Genomic DNA, 9402 nt, shown 5'->3' with positions numbered 1-9402 from the left:
TTGGAGCTATATATGTATGTATGTATGTATGTATGTATGTATGTGTGTGTGTGTGTGTATGTGTGTGTATATATATATATATATATATATATATATGTATATATATATATATATATATATATATATATATATATATATATATATATGTATATATATATATATATATATATATATATATATGTATATATATATATATTCAAGGTTATAAAATATTTGATTAGATCTGCAGGCAAGGCCTGATGGAGGTAAAATTAGTAACTACATCTTGAGTGAGCCAGAGTGAAAAGCATGTTGCTTAGAGGCTTGGAATTAAACTTGTTGCTTTGAATTTTTGTGGAAAAATATCAAAATTGTATCTGTGGGAAGGTCTCATATCTCTTTCATGAAACAAAAGCTCAGGAAACTGGAAAGTGAGTCTTAAAACATCTGAGGATGATGAAGTCATTATGGAAGAGTAGTGAAAGTACTAACTGTGATTTTCATGACCACTGAGCAAACACCAACTGCTGACCATGAAATGCAGATTAAAGTCGAGGGAAAAAATGTGAAATGACTTGAGTTGCTGTGTTGCATAAGCAAATGCTTTAAATCAATGTTGTGGAGTCATAAAATTCTCAATTTGGAAAGCACATATTTGATTATTTTTATGAAGATTTTATATTGAAAGACATTCAGGTGTAAATGTTGAGGTGATCAAAGGCGGAGTTAAAGTGTCAATTAGCTGGCATGATTTTTAAAACATTCATTATCTTATTTAAAACATTTCTTTGCAGGCTTTCTAGGAGTAAATGTGTTGTGTTAACTCTGGTTTTAGTGGTGTTGTTTTATTCAGGTCAAGTGCTTCACTGTCAAAAGTATGTGTATTTAAACAATATTGGCAAGAGGGTGACATTTCACTCCTTTGCTCTCCAGACTCACTCAAATGTCATCCATGAGTATATTTTAGATATTCTGAGTCCGCTCTACCACCCAAAGTCCCATTGGGATGTATTAAACGCACAGCACTTGGGTGTTTACTTTGTCGGCATAGGAAGCAGGACAAAAACTATTTCACCATGGAAAACACTGCTCCTATCTGCTACCGACAGCCTGAAGGTTGTATCTGTTAAATTGTGCAAAAGGAAAATGTGTCTTTGTCTGATGTGTCACGAGGCCAATCAGACATGTATTTTTCAGTTTGAACAGTTTCCATTTCCCCTCAGCACTAGAAAGTGTGTCATTTGTTAAAGTAATTGTCCAGGCAGACTACTCTGCAAAGGTGAAGATGAGAGCAGAATGACTGTATTGTGGGAAGTTGCAGGATTGATAATGGAAATTATATTAAAAGTACACTTTTTCTTGCAAAGCACTGTGTTTCCAAGATTAAGAACCTCGATGATCATTTATATTTAATTTGCTCTTTATACTGCCATTCAATAAAAGAAGCATGATGGCATTTTATTGTGTCACGGCTGAAATCCATTGCAGTGCTCAATTTGCACAAATATGTGTTTGGTGCTGAACTGACCTGACAGCACTCCCACTGTCTTTCATTCATTATCTGACTACTGTTCTGTTCACTAAATGCATGACTTGTTGGCGTATAAGATGCAGCATCTTCACTTTATCTGCATGCTCCATCCGAACTGATGGCTGGATTTTATCTCAGCATACACAAGAGACAGAATTTCCTTCTATTTGACTTTCATGCTTTCGAGATGTGGAAGGAAAGTGAAACAAACAGGAGGTAAAAATGCAAACTCTACATGTGGCTGTGTTTTTGTTCTTGCTGGGAGGCAACATTGATGCTGCCTTTGGCTTAAAATGTGAGAGTGAATTCAGCAGGGAAGTCAGTCATTATAGATAGGTGCTATCAGGCAAACTGTGTCCTTCTTACAAGGATTTATTCAGCAGTGAGGATGCACCTGTTGGCATCATTCCATTGGTCTAAATCTGGAGATCCACGAGTGTCCATTACTGTCTCTTGATGTTTGCTATCGATTGGAACAACAGATGGAAGCATCAGTTACACTCCCATCAGCATTTTGTCCAATTCATGTGAAACCTGGCAGTTCTTGTTATGCTGCTGAGTGTGATGTTGGTCTCTGATGATAAAATAACAAATCTAAAAACAGAAAAATCTGTGCAGTCACACAATGCATTCATCATCGAGCAAAAACATGAAATTAGCCAGGAGATGTGACAACCCGGATGACTGTAAAATTGGAGGAAAACTTCCTGCAGCTGTATGTGAAGTCATCATTATTCCCCCGGGCTTTGTCTCATTAACCTGACAGATGTGTGAGCTGCTGCTCATGTGATTAACTTTGCTCACAAACTCTTCACTCTCTCTAAGCCTCACCTGCAGCCATGCTGTCACCTCCTCTTAGACTTTATGTTGGACGAAAACCTGTGAAAGAGGAAACTTTGCCGTAAAAAAACACCCCTGCTTCTTCATGCTCTGGTAAAGAGGTTTTAATCACTGCGGCACACACGCGAGTTGGTTTTACCCATCTTCTCATAGCTCCGGATCAAGCTTCAGAGTAATCACTGACCATCTATTTGATCCCCAAGTAGAGTTGGCCTGTCGGAGAAGGGAACTTACATTTTCATCTTTCTCTCTGCAATTGTTTTTCCCATTAGTTATTTGAGCTTTGAAGACAGAATTTAATGAGAACACATTGCTGTTTATCCACATTTGACTTGAAAATGACTTGCTTCTCATTTGGCTGTATTTATCCATACGCTATCTGTGTTTACATTACCCTCCCCGTTTATTGCTTGTATGGACATTGCGACTGGATTACTGTATGTCCATGACTGTAGAAATGATCCCAATGCAAGTTTGACCACATTTAAATTCCAAAACCCATTTTGTGTACATACTGCATCAATGAGATAAGCCGCATGTGCAATCACAGACAAAGGCGACAAATTAAATATTTATCCAGGGTTCATCTGAACTTGATATACCTTGTAGGTTATTTGATCTTGATTAAAATGAGAAAAATATTAGAGGAACAGTTTGACATTTTATGGAATATACTTGTTTTCTTGCTGAGAGTTAGACAAGAAGATTGATACCAAACTCATATATCTATGTTAAGTAGGTCTATGAAGTTATATGCAGCGGCCAGTTAGCTTAGCATAGCACAAGTTGTCATTTTTACATTTTACATTTTGGCTGCTGGCTGTAGCTTCACATTTAACCAACATATTCGAGAGATGTATCAATCTTCTCATCTAACTCTCGGCAAGAAAGCGGCTGTGTTTCTCAAAATGCTTAACTGTTCTATTCAGATTTGCCCCTTTAGGTGCAACATACGGTCATTTATATACAGGCTATTAATGGCTGCCTCTGTGATGATGATTATTCATCGTTGAATGGCTGCTGTTGCTCCACAGAAAAAAAAGTCTTCTCACTTCCTCCAGTTAAGTGGATTCTGTCACACATATTAAAAACAAATCTGCAGCAGAGTGTGACACATCAAAGGGGAAGTGGAAAGCAAACCCCCTTGTTAATGGTGGCAATTGTAGAAGCGGGGACTGTGGGATGTTGGGGGGACATAATGGCCCTGACAATCAACCAGCTGAGTGCCCGTCCTTTTTCCCTGCAGGGGGTGTTGGTGCAGACAGAGTGCTGGAGCTTGTTGATGCTTCATGAGCTGACACAGAGTTAGGTCTGTGTCAACTCTGAACAGACGGGCGATAAGAATTTGGAAGATGGGAGCATGTGGAACCAGAGTTAAGAGTTGCCCTGGATTTCCTCTTTGACGCTGATAGATTGATGAGCCGCAGCTCACAGCAGTCCACCAGATTGCCCTCTTGAGATTTATGGATATAAAAGTTTTTTTGCCCTTATTTTCAGTGTTCATACCTTCCTAAAGGCTACATCTTGGTAAGTTCTAGCCAGATAAAAGGCTGTGAAAGTGCATTTTGTCTCACACGATCCATTTCAATTCAAAACCAACATTTAGATGAGCTATGTTCCTGCCACAGCCAGTGAAGCTGCTTTTTCATGCTGTCTCTGTTATCAGGCAAGTTCTGCCTGATGCAGGAGTAAAGAAATGTAATGCTTTACATTGTAGACATGACTATGAGACATACTCAGTGACAAAAATACTGTCAGAAAATGAAATATCAATGTTTTCTTAAACGCATCACTTTCTGAGATTCTTTGCTTTTGTTCTTTCAAAAACACTGGATTTATCATCGTGAGATCAAACTATCCTTTGGGCCCTTCAAGCGGACACAAATGATTTGCTCCATTAAATCACACGTCATTGAACATTTATTAAAAAATAAATCATTTTTATAAATGATGGGCTTGAGAGGGCACAGGAGAGAACAGGGAGCTCACCTCTCTCTCACAGCTGCATTGGTTAATCTCTTTCTTGTGGTTCATAGCTTCAGCGCCCCTCAGGGGGCTGGGATTTTTCACTACTGACATACATTTTTCATCTTCACAGGGTCTCCAGCAGCACCCACTATATAGAAATGCACTTTTTCCGAGCCCCATAATTGTCTGTGGTTTGATGTCTTAGCTGTGGTAAACTGCACACGTGTGCAGATTTGAGCCACCAACTTCAGAGCAAGGTCCAATAAGACTTGCTTTTGTGATCCCTTAGCATAATGTCGACACGTCACGGGGCTCAGACGGTTTTCATTTTTTGAAATCATGTTTCAGATGAAGTTGCCCTCAAGGAACAGAATTTATTTTGTCCTTCGCCTTTATACACTAGATGTCAAATCAAAACAGACAAGGAGACTTGCGAAATTGATATTTTAAACTAATCTATTAAGTCATTGCATTCACGTTAAAACATATTTTCTTTTTACTTTTCTTCATTTTGTTCCCATTCACACAACATATTTGAAAAGTATGTCTGAAGTGAAGGACTGACAAAGTGTTAATTATAAAATGTCAGAGCGGCTCCATGTGCAGTTCTTTCATAGTTGCCTGCTTTTATTCGATCCTGAAAATGACGTGGACTGCTTTCATTTGAGACAAAGCACCAATACAGCACAATGATAAGGTGAAGTCAGTGTAAACTGGTGGGCCAATCGACTTCAACAGCTCACTGCAACAACCCTTCGGGTATTTTGCAAAGGGAATAAAGCAGCAAAGTAATGATTCAGTAATATGTGATTCTGTCCAAATTATGGTTACTATGGAGCGTCACAACTGAATACATACATGAATAACATTGTTAAATAATTAAAATGGAGTGTAAAATATGAAGCATAAAGCTTGATCTTCTATTTATCTTCACTACTTTATTTTTGAACTCCTTCATTTTTTCTTTTTCTTTTTTTTTTTTTCTGTCTTGGCACACATTTTATCAGGTCAAAGCTTCAAATCACTATATCACTGCAACACTGGATACACTCTGCTAGCATAGCTACAGTATTTTAGCTAGCAAAATTAGCTAGCTAATGCTACTTAGAAGGTTTGTTAAATCTTACACAAAAATGACCTGAGTCTAGACATACTTTGTGGTCCTTGATGACGATGAAAAACATGAAGATAATTTTATGAAAACAGGAGCATGGGTCTGAACTTTCAAGGTGTGTTAACTGGCGAACTCTGCAAGTGTTAGCTTGACAGCTAAAATGCTTTGCCTATTGTTCATACATCTGTGCTTCAGCAGTATGAATGATTAACATTATGCTACTGGCTAGTGTAGTTTCATGGCAAAAGTTAGCCGACTGAAAAGGGTAGTGCTGAGTTTGTTTAGCCAGCAGCATTTTCAGTGAAGGTAATTCAGCAGCAGAGGCCTCTTGACTGCTCCGCTGATGTTAAACACACACACATACACACATACTGGACCAATTACCTCTCTGGACATATATGTCCACGACTGTCTATTCTCATATATGCATTAGGAAAATTGGAAATGTAGTGAGGAAAAGGATGTGGGTGTGTGTGTGTGTGCGTGCGTGTGTGTGTGTGTGTGTGTGTGTGTGTGTGTGTGGAGGGGAATAAATGATTAAAACTATGCCAAGAGCAAATAAATAGGAACATTAAGGTGGTGAACAAAATAATGAGATTCGTGAAAGATAAGTAAGACACCATCTGACTGGTGGTGAAGGGAAAAAGGCTTTTTGCTTTTTTACTAACTGAGTGGAGCTGAAAGAAAAAGTATAGGCTAAAGCTTTATTTCTTTTTACACTCCATGTAATTGTTTAACTAAAAATATTATTTTCTGACATATTCTGTTATATTTTTGAATAGTTTGAAAACCTTTTACCACATTTTGTCAGTTTTGGGGCTCCATAGATGACAGCATACGTTATGAGTTATGACTAAAGTAGCCCTAATGGATGGTGGCATCAACCTACATGTGTATCGTGCTGTAAAGTGAATGTGGGCATCCTCTTATCGTGTACTCGCACATTGAAAGTGCCAGAGTTGACACATTAGCCCTTTTGAGAATAGCTGAAGCAATCAATAATGATCCCGCTGTCACTCTGCTGCTCTGCATGCTACACAGTCCCACTCCATTTATTTTCACCTATAGTGCCCATTAGTTGCTGATATTCTTTGTGATAAGCACTGACTGTCCTTTGCAGAGATGACGACTAATTTCACTTGTTTGGCTGGAAAAAAACGTCCCCACAGGCAGTTCAGACTCTTGTCATATGCTCTTCATTAAAGCACTCAGAGGACAAAAAGACTCAAACATGACCTTGACTGACAATCAACTACTGAATCAATAGCCTGCTGTTTTCATGTGGGCGAGATGGATCACCTTGCCCTGTGAGCTATAGTTGCTGTGGGTACTTTTGTCATCTAGATCGAATGCAACAACTATGTATTATTTCCTCGCTCTGAAAAGAAATACAATCAAGGCAAAAACAAAAATGCTTCACTGGGGACGTCTGTGACTCTGATTCTTGACAGCTACATCACAGTCTCGCCTGTCGGAGGCATTTATCTGACACAGGGACTTGCACTGTAACTTGTGGGGGTGTGTACAGCAGAAAAGGGCTGAAAAATAGACCAGATACCTGCGGCGCTGTCACCCTTTTCAGCAATCTTGGATGTAATTTGTCAGCTGATTGGATTTCCATGATTGGAACAACAGGAACTTAGTTAACATTGAGAAACAGTTGTGCCGTGAGAAGAGGGGAAATCATACAAGATGTGAGAGGATCCATGTAACAGTAAACATATGCTGAGTGTGAAGCTAATTTTCACCCTTGGCATGGTACACAGTTGTGTTAATAAAGCAAAAACAATTAGAAACAACAGATAAAATGCAAGAACAGATGTCACACTTTTAGGAATTCAGACCAGAGCCTTTCTGCTTTATCATGTGCAGTTTAGAAATGAATAAAACTACCTCTATTATTACCAGAGATGTTCAAAACAAGTCAGCTGCACAATAATTCACAAACCAAAAGTGATACAACTTCAAATAGACAGGCAGTTATGAGTCATACACTCTTCCAATGAAGCAAAGGCTTTTTGAGTATACAGTATAATTTAATTAAGAGAAGTAATGAGTAGGATAAAGAGAGTTATTGAACCTCAAGTTGATAATAAGTTAATTATATATACTTAAAATGCACTGAGTTGCATTTGTTTGAATCTGTTTTAGAGAAGTATTTTCATGCTGTGGACAGCATCACAGGTACGACCTTTGGTATGGGAGAAGGGCAAATAAATAGACTTTATGTAGCACTAATATCAAACTAAATCCTGTTGAGATCTGGTGTTACATACACATGCTGCATATATTTGATCCTGTTTAGATTTAGTGGAAAAGATACATAAGCACTGATTACTGTTATTAGCAGGGACAGAGGCATATAAATGCTTTATTCTGTTTACATCTGCCTTTTGTGGTCTACAGAAGCTCAGTTGCAGGGGAAATATTATGTTTATTCATAAATAGCTATTTGTAATCTGAATATGGAGATGCATTTAAGAGCTTGTATCTGCATTATGCATTAAAACACTCCCATTGGGGAGAGATTCAGACTCCACTGTTTGTTTGAAGACATTATTCAGGGGATTGGTTTTGTTTTCGTGGAGAGAGAGAGACTCATGCAAGTTCACACCTTGAACTCAAATTGTTGAAAATCACAGTAATGGATGTCGATTTTGTCTTTTTTGGGGGAATATTGTATTTCATGGGGGCATTTTTTTTCCCCCAAAAAAGCTTTGTAATCACGTTACAATATGGTTCAATGGAAGCACCAATCTTACATGTTACGAACCAAAGAGAATCTTGTGCACCAAACCAGCACTATATTTGTGCAGACATCTTGTGTACAAGATGATTTCATTGGTAGAAAACATGGTTAGCCCAGTTCACTTGGTGCTCAGTTTACCCACACGCACAATGCAACACAACATGTCAAAACCTATCATCTCTCCAAAAATAGCTCTAATGAGCTGGGGGGGCACTTTTGTGCAAAAGGGAGCTAAGATCAGATATAACAGTCCGTCTAGAGTAGCACATAACTTCTTCAAAACTGCAGCTCAAGCTATAGTACATCCTCACCTTCTGTCACCTGGCTTAGATCCCAGCCTGCTGTCGCAAGGGAAACTACATGAAAATCATCAAAACGCGTCAGGGACTCTGACTCTGCACATCATTTCATCACAAGTGCTACGCTGGAGAAGAGGCCCTTTTAGGCTCGGGTGATTATAAGCCCTCATTTTCTATTCTGGCTCATCAAACAGCTGTCTAAACAGAGCTGAGTTTGCTCAGGTAGCCGTCCCTGGCTGGGGGAAATGCTGTGTGTTCAAGTTATTACCATGCAGTGTTTTGCATCATTGAACATTTCTGGGTACTCGCCTAGATCTTGACCCACTTTGGTGTCTTTGTGTTTCCAATATTTAGATCAAGTGATATAGAGGAAGATAAATGCTCCGCTGTCTGACAGGCTGTGTGGAGAGTATGTCATGGAGGAGAAGAATTAAACAAATGCCAGAATCAGGGGTGGATGTTGTGATGAAATCAGTCTGCTGAACAATTGAGCAGATTCATGAAATCCCTTCCCAGCCAAAAAGATAAGCAGCGGATGATTTTCTGCATCGAATCGGACTCGCTGGCCCTGCAAGCTGTTCAAGTTGAACATGTCGCAGGGAGCCGAGATGTGCCAGGTTCACAAGGCTATTGATTATTGTTTTGTAAACCAAATATAGATAAATCAGAAAGAAGACATGCATGAACGTTTACTCCAACGGTGGCATGCTTGTAGTCCTATCAATCTCAAGTGTTAATCACTATGTACCATATGTACAGCTGGGGACGGCGCCATTCATCATGACTACCTCTCTGAAAATGACATGACCCATGTGAATTGTGACTGGCAGTGTATTCCGGTAGATTGGGCTTGTAAAGTAGCTGTGACAGTTGCCCAGAACAGGCAGCAGTGGGCTCGACTTGCTTAATGAACTAACATGTT

The sequence above is a fragment of the Chaetodon auriga genome, chromosome 11 (assembly GCF_051107435.1).
Source record: "Chaetodon auriga isolate fChaAug3 chromosome 11, fChaAug3.hap1, whole genome shotgun sequence".
Lineage (NCBI taxonomy): Eukaryota > Metazoa > Chordata > Actinopteri > Chaetodontiformes > Chaetodontidae > Chaetodon > Chaetodon auriga.
This window is presented reverse-complemented; position numbering follows the sequence as displayed.